The sequence below is a fragment of the Manihot esculenta genome, chromosome 1 (assembly GCF_001659605.2).
Source record: "Manihot esculenta cultivar AM560-2 chromosome 1, M.esculenta_v8, whole genome shotgun sequence".
Taxonomy (NCBI): Eukaryota; Viridiplantae; Streptophyta; class Magnoliopsida; order Malpighiales; family Euphorbiaceae; genus Manihot; species Manihot esculenta.
This window is the reverse complement of record NC_035161.2, coordinates 38,660,153-38,673,809: the sequence shown is the minus strand read 5'-3', so window position 1 is coordinate 38,673,809 and position 13,657 is coordinate 38,660,153.

Here is a 13,657-nt window from a genome sequence, read left to right as displayed (position 1 = left end):
TAACTGTGAGGTACATCCTTATATCAGCATGCAATCCTTGCTCAAAGCGTTTACATCTCTCTTCCTCTGTAGGAACTATCTCTGTGGCATACTTACTAAGTCTGACAAATTCTCGCTCATATTCTGTTACTGTAAGCCTGCCTTGTCTGAGGTATAAAAATTCCCTTCTTCTCTCCTCTATATATAAGGCCCCAATATATTTCTTCTTAAACTCTGCTAAAAAGAATTCCCAAGTCTGCCGCTCTAGTCTAACCATCTGTGTCAATGTTGTCCACCATCTATAAGCTTCATCTTTCAGCAATGATACTGCACACATCAAGCTCTCTGCTGGTGAACACTGTAGCTGCTGTAAGACCCTTTCTGTACTTTCTAACCAGAATTCTGCAGCTGAAGGATCATCTTCCTTTTTACCTCTAAACTCTGTGGCACCATATTTCCTGAGTTTTTCTATTGGAGGCCTAGGTTGTGCCTGGGCTACAACAGGTGGTGGTGGTGGTGGTACCTCTGGTACATTTTGTGTAACCCTCCTAATCAACTCAGCTATTTGCTGAAACAATGCATCCTGCCCTGGTCCGCCAGCAGCAGCAGGTGGAGGAGCAGCAGCAGGTGCAGGAGCAGCAGCAGGTGCAGCTGCCTCAGAGGGAGCATGACTCTCTACCTCTTCATCTGCTGCTCTCTGTGACTCAGATGACATCTTTTATATGACCTAAAGACACAAAGAAGAGATTTACATCAGAACCATCTCATAGCTGTAACTCATTTTGGCATGTACATATATGACACATATACACATACATACTATGACCTAGAATCGCCTAAACCTTTGCTCTGATACCACTAATTGTAACACCCCTTACCCTATCAAAGAGTAGATAGAGCAAGGAATGTCACAAACTATACCTTTTTAGATATATCAGGACTAAACAATTTCTTTTATCTGTAAATACCAAGTTTTTAGGTAATGCATGTAACTTTCATCAAGTGATTAAAATAAATGTGAGATTTCTAAACCAAAATTTTTCGGCAGAATTTCCTCTGTTTCATTAGCACTTTAACCTGTAATACATATGAACATCACACTTATAATTACACTAACAACTGTCATTTGATATCTTACTATTTTTTGATTACATAATCTTTACAACTCACTCTATTTAATATGTACATGCCAAAATAAAACTGTACTATGACTCAGAGACTCAAAAGAACCAGCTATGATAATGGCCTTGATATCTGATGTAGACCTTTGATGAACTTCGCGTGCCTACTTTATCTACAACCTGCGTGAGGTAAAAACCAACACGCTGAGCTAAGGCTCAATGGGTGATAATAACAAATAACAAAATAGCGTAAACAAGTTCACGTTTACAGATAATCAGAATAAAAACATCTTCTTTTTCCTTTATTGCACATTTTCTATTCATAACAAATCACCACAGCTTAGTGCATGTAATAAATGCAAACATATTAACACTCACTAATAAGTTCACAAAATCAAGTATTAATCTTAACTAAGATCTTAGCCCTTATAAACACATAGTAGGATCGACTAGGTAGATAAGGAGTTATAACGGTAGGCACAGGGTACCGAACGGTAGGCTCAAAGGCCAAATCTGTGATAGCAGAGCTCTGTAGCCATGCTTATGAGGTACCAGATATGTAACCTCAAATATAAATCATGTATCGGTAGCAGTACTGCGAACTCTGTATGTTTATATGGCATGCCATACCCTTATACTAACCTCGACTCCTATTACGTTTACCAGGGCCAAGCACTATTAATTCAATGTATCAATGTAAAATACATGCCATTTGAAGCTATTTGAATTCATTTTCCAAAGTCCATATATCATATGCCAAGATTTACAATATGGAAAACTCATGGCAAATAGTGCAAAACTTTATCAACATAGCATTCCAATTTAAGAAAACTACATTCTGCCATCTTTTGCATAAACTTTTCAAGTAGCTTAGAGTCACAATTTGACTTCAATTTCTTCATAAGAAATGTAAATTTATGTCTTATCTTTCCAACAAGATATGGTTCATGCAAATCTGATCATCCTATCTTAAGTTATGAATTTTTCTTTACAAGCTGCTCCATAAGGTCTTAATCAGTCCAGAATTGGTACATGTTTATAGTATCACAAAACTTATCAGATTCATGCATTTCCATACTAATTCAAGCTAAAGTGTCTTCTACAAAGTTTTAGGTATACTTCTTAGAATTCATTTGGCACTGGTATTAACAAATTTCACTGAGTACATAATTAGTTATAGTATAATCAATACACACTGTTCCCGATGCACTAACTCTGTATCCAGTTTAGGTTCACTTCAAATTTTCATCATCTTACCTACAGATTCAGAATTTGGTCAATTCATGAAAGTTTTAGCTCTTTGTCTCAGATTTCATTTGGTATATCTTAGGCCTAATTTCAATAACCACACAATAAGTTATAAGAATATCAACACAAGCTGTCCTGTTACAACCTATTCTGCCAGATTTGCCCTTTTAGCTCTCATGTTAAATTTCTTTACTCTAAGCCTTTCAAACATCATTTTAACATTCATATAACATATTTATACAATCAAAACAATATTTCCAGCAAGTAAAATCAACCCCTAATTTCACTTATTCATGGCAGAATCAAAGGAAAACAGAAAAATCATACAAACACCAAACCTTTCTTGAATTCCTCCTTTCTTTTCCTCTTCTAATCTCTAGCTATCTCCTTTCCCTTTGATGTTCCTTCACCTAGGTCAATTTATGTCTTAGGAAAGGATTGAATAAACTATAAATTAAAGCTTTATAATTCAAATTCATGCATGAAGAAATGAGAAGATGTTATTTCCTACACATTTCTAAGCTTACCTTTGATTTTCAAGCTTGGTGTATATGGAACCCTAAACTTTTCTTCTTCAATCCCTTCACTATATGGCTCTTCCTTTAGATCTAGGTCTTAGGATGAATTTTGGTTAAAGAAAGAAATTGATTTGGTGAGGTTTGGCTTGGCTTTGGTGGGAGAAAGAAAAGCAAAATTTCTTCTTCTTTGAAAATGGATGACCTACGGCAAAGTGGATGAAGGAAGAAGACAACCCACTTTTTAATTTGCTTGGTCATTTCTCCATCCAATAGCTAGGTGACACATGTTGGGTACATTAAATTTTATCTTTTAACTTTCCATATTTACACTTTAACCCACTAAACTCTTTACCATGTTTCAATTTAGTTTTCAAACTTTCAATAATAATAGATTGACATACTAAAATAAGCTTTTAGCATTTAGAAGTCCTTTCCACTTAAGCAAGCATGACGGATTTAAAACAAACACCTCAAGCAAGCACGTCAGGAAACCCTAAGCACCTCCCGAAAGTGACTCGTTCCCGACTCGCTAATCACACTGTCTACTTTATTTCTGAATATGTCCGTTTCTTTATTTGAGTTTTCTATAATTCAGTTATTAGCATATTAGAGTTATGCTAGTACCTCCCCTAAGTAACTCGGGGTAAGCTAGCACCTCCCCTAATGCCACTTACTTTAGTAGTGAAATAGCCTAACCCATACCTAGTGATGTCACTGCTCTAGCTATGGGTTTGAGGATGTTACAATCCCTATGCTAGCATGATGGCTGTTGTTGTAAGCAAACTCCACCAGAGGTAGATGTTGCCTCCAAGAACCGCCAAAGTCTTCCAAAGCTCCAAGCTTCAAAACTTGGTTCTTTTGCTCAAAACCTTCATAAGTCACCAAAACTCTTAAAACTCTTGAAAGATTTGATGACAATCATGGAAAACATGAAAGTCAACGTGGGAGAGGCTGAAACTCACCTTTGGCTGCAAGTGGAGGAGAAATAACCTCCTTCCACCGACCCTTGGCCCTTTTATAGGTGGCTGGCCAGACCACCTTCGGCAGCCGAACGTGAAGCCGCAATCATGCAATGTTCGGCGGTCGAAAGTGACCTTCGGCGGCCGAACCTTTGCACTTCTCCCTTGTTGCTTTTCTTTTTCAAAACTCAATGCTTTTAACACGTCAAAACATGAAAACAAGTGAAACTACCTTGGAAAACATATGTATTACCCTTCTCGAGGGTTCCGACACCCGCGATTCCACCGAACTACAGGAATTCCGATGCCGGACTCGAGCCGGGTATTACACAGTCAGTATCAGAAAAACATTTAAGTGCAGCATACTCATGATCTTTGTAGAGTATACCGCGTCCAGAAGTCCCTTTTAGATAATATAGAATTTATTCTAGAACGGCCCAATATTTCACCGTAGGTGCAGACATGAACTGGCTGACAACACTTCCTGCAAAAGCAATATCTGCCTGAGTCATCACTATAAGGTAGTTTAGCTTTCCAACCAACCTCCTGTACCTCTATGAATCATCATAAAGGTCTCTGTCATCTTTTGTAAGATATATATTAAGAATCATTGGTGTGCTACATGGTTTAGCTCCCATCTTCCCAATTTCTGTAAGTCAATGACATACTTCATTTGAGACAAAAAAAATTCCCTTTTTATTTCTCAAGACTTCGACTCCTAAGAAATACTTAAGCTGACCCAAGTCTTTGTATGAAAACTCGCATGCAAGTAATTTTTGAGAGAAGAGATCCATGTACTATCATTCCCTGTACTATCATTCCCTGTAATGACAATATCATCAACATATACAACAAGGATAATAATACCAGTATCTGAATTTCTATAGAAGAATGAATGGCCACACTTGCTTTTTTTTTCAGCCCAAATTTTTGAACAACTTCACTGAACTTTCCAAATCATGCACGGAGACTCTGCTTCAAACCATACAACAATTTCTTCAAATGGCAGATTTTTCCATACTCACCCTGAGCAACAAACCCTGGTGGTTGCTCCATATACACCTTCTCTTGGAGGTCACCATATAAAAATGCATTCTTGATATCTAATTGGTGTAAAGGCCAATGCTGAGAAGCAACTAGGGAGATGAACAAGCGGACTGAGGTCATTTTTGGCACAGGAGAAAATGTGTCAGAATAGTCAACGCCATAAATTTAGGCATAACCTTTGACGACAAGACGAGACTTAAGCCTGGCCATGGAGCCATCTGGATTGACTTTGACGGTAAAAACCCATTTACAGCCCATAACCTTCTTGCCAGAGAGTAAATCAACTAGTTCCTAAACATGATTTTCATCTAGAGCCTTGATCTCCTCAAACATTACATCACGCCATCCAAAATGAGTCAGGGCTACTTTAACTGTCTTAGGTAAAGAAATGGAATCCAGAGAGATAATTAAGGAGGTAAAAGAAGGAGACAGGTGATCATAAGACAGAAAGTTAGCAACATGATATATAGATTTACACTGTCATTTACCTTTATGAAGACTAATAGGGAGGTCAAGATCACTCGGTGGTGGATCTGATGGTGAAGAAGATTCTGGTGCAGAACATATATCATCAGGTACTGGTCTCCAAGAGTAAACTTGAACAACTAACGGGTTAATAGGAGGCTGAGTATTAGGAGTAATGTTACCATCAGATTGTATAACAGAAAGCATACTCAAAGAGGTCCCACCATCAAATATGATTCTATAGATGAGCCACTCATCATCATCCTCTTGATCAAGAGAGATTTGTGCAATAGGATAAAAAGGAACTTTCTCAGAAAAGACTACATCTGTTGAGACTAGATACTTGTTGAGGTTTGGAGAGTAACGCCGATACCCCTTCTGAAGGAGAGAATATCCCAAGAAAACACACTTTAAAGCTTTAGGATCAAGTTTAGTCATATGAGGTCTAACATCCCGAACATAGCAAGTACTGCCAAATAGTCGTGGTTCGAGATGAAATAATAGCTTCTTAGGAAAGAGGACATTATAAGGAGTATTACCGTTTAGTATTGCTGAGGACATGCTATTAATGAGAAAGCATGCAATAGAGACAACATCAGCCCAAAATTGCTTAGGAACTTGCATTTGAAACAATAGAGCTCTAGCAGTCTCAAGAAGATGTTGATTCTTCCTTTCAGCTACCCCTTTTGAGCGGGTGTATCAACGCATGACGATTGGTGAAGAATATCATGTTGAGTCATATAAGCTTGGAATGATTCTAACATATATTCTTTAGCATTGTCGCTCCGCAAAATTTTCACAGAAACATTAAATTGAGTCTTGATTTCAGTACAAAAGGCAGAAAAATGAGAAAACACTTCTAAACGATGCTTTATAAAATAAATACAAGTTATTCTAGAGTAATCATCCATAAAAGTGATAAAATATTTTAATCCAGTCTTAGATCCAACCGGACATAGGCCCCAAACATCTGAATGAACTAATTCAAAAGCAAACTCAGCTCATTTATTGATTCTAGGACTTAAAGAGCTTCGATGATGTTTTGCAAAATGACATGACTCACATTCCAGTAAAGATACCTCATGAAATTGAGGGCATAACTTCTTCAAAACCGGTAAAGAAGGGTGTCCCAACCGACAATATGCTTCAAATGGAGACACGACACTGGAGCAGGCAACAGACCCCCAGATACATATCCTTTACCAATAATCTGCTTCGTCATAAAATCTTGAATGAGACAATGATTAGGAAAAAAAAACACAACAATTTAGGTTTTTGATAAGTTTACTCACAAAGATTAAATTAAAGGCAAGATTAGGTAAACTTAGCACAAATGATAGGGTAATAGAAGGAGTAGGTTTAACAGCTCCAGAACTCTAAACATTATAGGTTGACCTATATAATAATAGGAGAAGCTGCTTTATGAGATCGAAAACTAGTAAAAATATAAGGATTACTTGTTATGTGATTCGTGACACCAGAATTAATGACCCATTTATATGAAGAGGAAATAAAATACATTTTATCTGTCTCAGCTATTACTGAAGACGTTGGGATAATTTTAATAATATGAGTATTACTGTCAAAAACCATTGCAACCAAAATTCTATACTCCTTTACCTTCAAACGAATTAAAGGAAGATAACAAAATCTAACCCAGTGAATAGTATAAAAAAAATGCCTCCACCCAACATACAAACGGCAAACGAACCACAGATCTGACAAGCGGGTTGCAATACAACTTCGGCGTCCTCTCTAGGTGGACGATGAAAGACAAATATTATCCTAAATGGGTAACACAAACTAATAGGAGGCCTAAGTCTCAAAAAATTTAAAATTTGATGAAAGAGAAAAAATTACATCTCTACGAAAATGACTCTAATACGATGAACAAATATAATATTTTATTATATTTTATAATAGAGTTTACAACCTATTTATATATGAGAAACAGTATCTCAATAGAAAGGAAAATCAAGTTTTATGATTATATAATTTTTAAAATTCAGTAATTAATCCACCATTTAATATTTATTTTTTATATTAATATATTTATTTTCTATAATAGGTAACATAAAGAAAAGTTAAAATTAAAAAAAAATCTAAATAAAAAACAAACCCAGCTCGAAAATGAAAAAAATAAAAGAACAACCCACACACTAGATCGAGGAAGAGAAGTAGGGGAAGCCGACAAACTTAATAACAGCGAAGCTCTGGTTTCAAAAAAAAAAAAAACGATTCTCTTTAAAAGAAATCAATCTCTTCTTCGTTAGTTGACTATAAATTCAAAATATAAATAAAATTTATTTTAATTTTTATGTAATAGTCCTTTTTAAAACTTTCTCATTTTATTTTTAAATATTTATTATATTTTGAAAGTTTTAAATTTAAAAAATCATAAAAATAATATAAACATGTTATTCAAGACAATGAAGCTATTGAAGCCCACGTGGAAACGATGAGAATTAGCCGAATGGTAATGGAGTGATCTCTATAATTATTAGGTTTCGATCTCAAAAGTTAGTTGATAGACTGAATCCTTTTATTTGTTGATTAAATGTGTAGTGTGGAAACTAAGATAGTGATAATTAGCGTTTAATAGTAGTATGATGTTGAAATTAATAAATTAACCTTTTAAATGTTTTTAGAATTATAAAAAAATAATAATTTTGAGAGTGATTAATTGCATATTTTAAATTATGTCTTACTCCTAAATCTCATATTTGTAGAGATATTCTTTAATTATATATTAAAACTCATATGTTAATGGTCATTGATTGTCGTTAAAAACCAAATGGATTATTCTCACCCAGTTCAATTATTTCGAGTTGGCATGGCCCTTAATACTGGGAAAGCTTTTCATTCATTCATTGGTCAATTGGTTAACTCTCAGCACTTAAGAACCAATTATATTTCTAATTGCACATTGTATAAAAGGAAAAAAATTTTAGATTGATCTGATTTATTATATATTAAGTGAATTTCAAGACATAAATGTGTGAGTTATTTTTTATATATATTTTATAATTTATTTGATCAGTAATAAACCGGATTTAAATAAATATTTTCCATATAAGATATAAGAACCATAATAAAAAGAAGAATGCAAAAAATGCAATAGTAAGATACTAAAAAATTTAAAATGTTATTTTACTTGAGTTTAAAAATATCCTATTTTCTCATCTTCGAGGAAGATAGAGAGAAATTTTTTCTTTTCTTTTTTTAATTTTTATATCTACAACTTCGTCTCGTCTGTTATTCTCTATCGTTGATGTATGGCCATTCCTTATTCCTTTTAGGGTGGAGAGGTCGACTTTCTTTCCCTGTCCCGTGGTGAATTTGATCTCTCCTCTTGCTGGTGGGTATGGTTAAATAAAAAGTTTTTGTTGTCCCTTTCAGATCAATGCTTCAAAGAAAGGGTTATTGTCCTTAGATCTGGTTTATATTAGTGATAACTACTAGGTCTTGGATACCAAATTATGACTAAGCCCATGTTGGAAGGCCAAACTGTAACCCCATCAAAATCCAATATATAGGTTTGTCCTCCAATATGCAGCCTAGGCCTCGCTCGGACAGACTAGACAAGGCAGGGATCAAATCTAAGTGAAGGAGGTCCAGCCTAATCGACTTAATGGATTAGTGAGACAACAGACTCCTAGACATCTAGGACCGTATCAACATAACGCTGGAGGAAATTAAATGGCCATCTAACGATGGGAAAGGACACAGTACATCTGTACGTACAACCCCGCGTAATAATGACAGGATGTACAGGCATAGGAAGGTGGTTATGCGTCACTAGAGGATCAAAGAGAAAAGAATAAAAGAAGGAAGGTATGAGCCAACCAGACCAAGCTTACCAAAATACATTTTGAGCCTACCCTATATTGGATTTTAGGACATCAATTGGCACCGTCAACCAAAGTTCTCATCCTCATCACACCCACTGAAATCCACATGGCCAATCACAATGAAAATCATACCAGAAATACCCCAACCGATCTGGGCTCTACTCAGGAAGTACCACAGTTCTCATTCTCCAGCCCTACTGCCCCACTGAATCAACCCCCGTGTTGCTTAACCCTTTGCCAAGCTTAGTAAGGACCATGCCTCTAACTACCCTATCTGACTAGGAACTGCAAAATATGACTCTCCAGCTCCAAAATAGTGCCCATTGACTAGGCTAGATTGGAAGTCTGTTTAAGAGCAGTCAGAGTTTTGGCTGGAACCGGTGCTTTGGCAAGAACGGATGTCCTCGAGGCTGCAGACTGAGAACCCCCTGCTGCAGGCATTAACGCCAAAGTAGGGGCATGGGCAGTAGAACGGTTCATAGCTATTGGGTCCACCGCCTGAAAGACCTCCTGAGTTACGTCGGCCACCGTATTATTGGCCTTAAAGACCACTAGAGTCGCCTCCATATTTTCCCGAGACAAGGTAAAGTTTTTTGAAAGCTTGGTGGTGTCCATGGATGCTGTAGAAGCTGAAAAGAAAAATACCAATCCGGTTAAAACTCAAAGCAATAAGAGGAAAATGCAGCGAGAAAGAGAAACAAAACAATAGCAATACCAGTTTCTCAGCAGTCCCAAAGATTGAACATGAACATACACTTTTCGATGTTATACTTTTTCCTTACAGAGGTCAGTCGAAGAATACATACTTGGTCCAACAAGGTCAACCTGGAAAAGTCGTTGCAGCCCTAAGAGATTTCTCCCAAGAGAGATCAACAACCCAGTTGATTCTCGAGCTCTCTTTCAGCTCAACTACTATAAAGGTCTCAGTCCAACCTTTTATCGAGTCCTTGTATCCGGTGAAGATGGACAACCCTGCTTGGGGACCAAAATAGTAGAACTCATAATTGGACCTAACAAGGAGAAAGAAGGTACATAATAACGCAACAAAGGGGGTAAAATCTTAACACAGATAGATAGATTCAAAGTAGTATATGAATATGATAGAATTAGAAAACAACAAAAAACTTCAATAAAAAAAAGTGAAAGAAAATATTTAAATAAAATATATTGTAATAATTTATTTGTGTTTTTTGATAAGAGGTTAATAAGAAGGTTTAAATAAAAGATTATAAACATGTTTTATTATAATTCTAATAACAAATATTAATAGTATTTTTATTGATTATAATATTTTTACATTTTTATAATTAGCTTGTCAAACTTATGTGTGTGTTTGTCATGAACAAGTTTCGAATAAAAAGATTCTCATTGGTCATCCTTGATGTCATGCTTAGGGGAATGTTACAAGTGTTTTTTTCAACTGGGCATTATGATTTCAGATCCAATTGGGTTTGGTAATTATATCTAACATACGATAAAGTACAACACGTAATTATATAGTGTTAGCTGTTTCAGTTTCCCATTAATTATGGTTTCCCATATCTCAAATTCCTCATCACAATTATTAATGGTGGTTGCATTATTACACTTCACGACAGACACACTTTAGGATTGTTATCAATAATGATTTATAGTTGTCTCAGAATTTTATCAAAATTTATAAATTACTCTCTATTTAGTTTTTTTTTATTATTAATTATTAACTTTGTTCCACAATAATTTTTATTTAAAAAAAAAATATTCCAAATTATCTTGTCACTTTTATAATTTTAAGGTAATAGTAGTTTTTTATTTTTTATATATATCTTTACTAGTTATACTAAAATATCCTAAATTATCTCTTCATTTATTTATTTTAATTAAAATTTTATTGATAATCTCTTTTTTCTTAAGTAGTAGGTTTATTAATTAATCTTATTTATTTAGGTGAACAAATTTGAAATCATAAAAACAAATCATTTTACCATTAATTTTAACTAGAAAATGGGAAAAAAAAAATCATTTGCAAGACTTGACTCGCAAGGACCTACAAGAGCTCATCGTTTATAATGATGGATGGTGGTATACATTTCAAGAAAACATATGCAACGATTTGGAGTTTGCATGTCTTTTTCAGAGTCTGAAATTCTTTAAAGCTGCTATGTTGGTCACTAATGATGTCCAAATGCCATAGGAATGGATCATATTGAAAAAATATAAAAATATAAAAGTTAATATAAATTATTGAATTGTATTATTAAATTAATTAATTATTTTAATATATAAAATAACTCATTAATAATAAACTGTTTCCTTACAGTGGCCTTGAATTTATTGCATATAAAACCAAAGTGTGGACTTCTGATACAGGACTGGTGGTTTGCCTTCACTTACATTTTTACTATTGTACTTTTATTTAATATATAAAAAATTAATTAGTTCAAAAAGTAATATAAAACGTTAATTATTTTTATAACAATATAAATAAAAAGCATATTTAAATAGAAAAAATAAAATATATTATTTTTAATGTATTAACTATTTTTTCAATTCGTGTAATAGTAAATTAAATTTATTTATGTGAAAAAAATGCAATTCATCTTTTATATTTAAAATAAAATTATTATCATAAATTTATTCTTAATTTAATACTTAACATCTCCGTCACAGATGACGTCATGCCGTAGGATGTAGCGAAAACTTGACCCGGCAACTCTAATTCCAATTTTACTTTTATGTATAAAGATTTTAAAAAATCATAAAATCAAAAAGCTCAACTGGTTCTTTGTTTTTTGTCTAATCTTTCAATCGGTGATTGATATGTGGATATTTATGTTTGGAATTGGTGGATAATAATCCACGTGGATTGTCCGCATGATTCTTGAGCAGTGTTGGAGTTCTGTTGATAAACCTGTTAAGAGAGTTTTTGACTCTGAATTTTTAGATAATAAATAATAACCAAATACATTGATAAGCATTATCGAGTGAATTGATTTTATGATGAGTGGATTAATATTAAAGCCACGTGGCAAGTATGAATGTGAAAGGAACGACTAGGCTTGACGAACCAGTCCATGCATGTGTGTACAATATGCTGACTGATCTATCTCTTGGGAAAGGTTACCTTCTTTTTATACGTATGTTGCTGCCACAAAATGTCACTTTTGGAGCTGCTCATGCTGGTCGGTTTTCCCTTGGATTTTAGGTATTTGGAATTCGGCAACATCTTAAATATTTGAGTAAGTTAGCAGAGAATACATGGCTGCATCATTTAAAAAGAAAAATGAGCCGAGCTGATAGAATAAACAAAATATATATGACAATGTAAAAGAAAATAGCAATTAAGAGATAAAAACCTAAATGAATTCAGATATGGTTTCTAGAACTCACATGACAAAATCTATATGGTGGGGTTTTGAAGGACAAGCAAGATGAAAACAACAAATATATTGCATGAAATATAATGAATTTATTTATAATTTTAATTTTATTGTAATTATACTCCATATTTTTTATCAATTAAAATTTAATTTTTTAAAATTATTCTAATTATATTATATTATTATTTATACCGTTAAAAAATTAATAAAATTATCACATTAACATTATATCATCACACTAAATTAATAAAATTTAAAATTAATTATTAAAAAAATATTATATTATATTTTTTTCAATTTTATAATATATTTTTACTTTTTATAAATTAAATTCTATACGTTTAATGTCCAACTAAATATATTCTACCGTTATTTATGTAGTTGAAAACTTATAAAATTATTAAATTATTTTTTTTATTATTAAATATATTTAAAAATTTTTATTTCTATTTTATTTAATTTTTTTTAAATTTTGATTAATAATTTTATAATAATAATTTATCTTGACTAAAATCATTATGATTTTTTTAATTTATCTAATATATTTACTATTTAGTATTACTTTTAAAACTATGAAAAATATTTTTCTTAAATATATTAGTTATAAAATATTAAAAAATAATTTAAAATAATATTTAATATGATTTAATTTGAAAATATTTAAAATAATAAAATAATTTTTTAGAATATATTTTTTAAGTTATTTTTTTAACTCTCAAATATAATATTAATCCATTATATTTTTTTAAATTATACTAACATGTAGAGTGAATTTTTTTAAAAAATAATAATATATAAATTAAATATTTAATTATCTAATTTAACTTTATTAAACAATTAAAAAATATATAAATTATTTAAAATTATAAATATAATTTTATTCATCGGTGTCTTAAAAAAATATCAATAAAATAAATAATTATAAAAAAAATTATACAATTTTAATTTTATTATAATTCTATTCTAAACTTTTAAATTATTATCAATTTTATTCTAAAATATAAAAAAAATTCTACTGATCAGTAATGTGATAACTTTATTAAATTATTATCGATTTTATTCTAAAATTTATTAATATATAATATGATATGGATGTAATTAGTAGTGTGA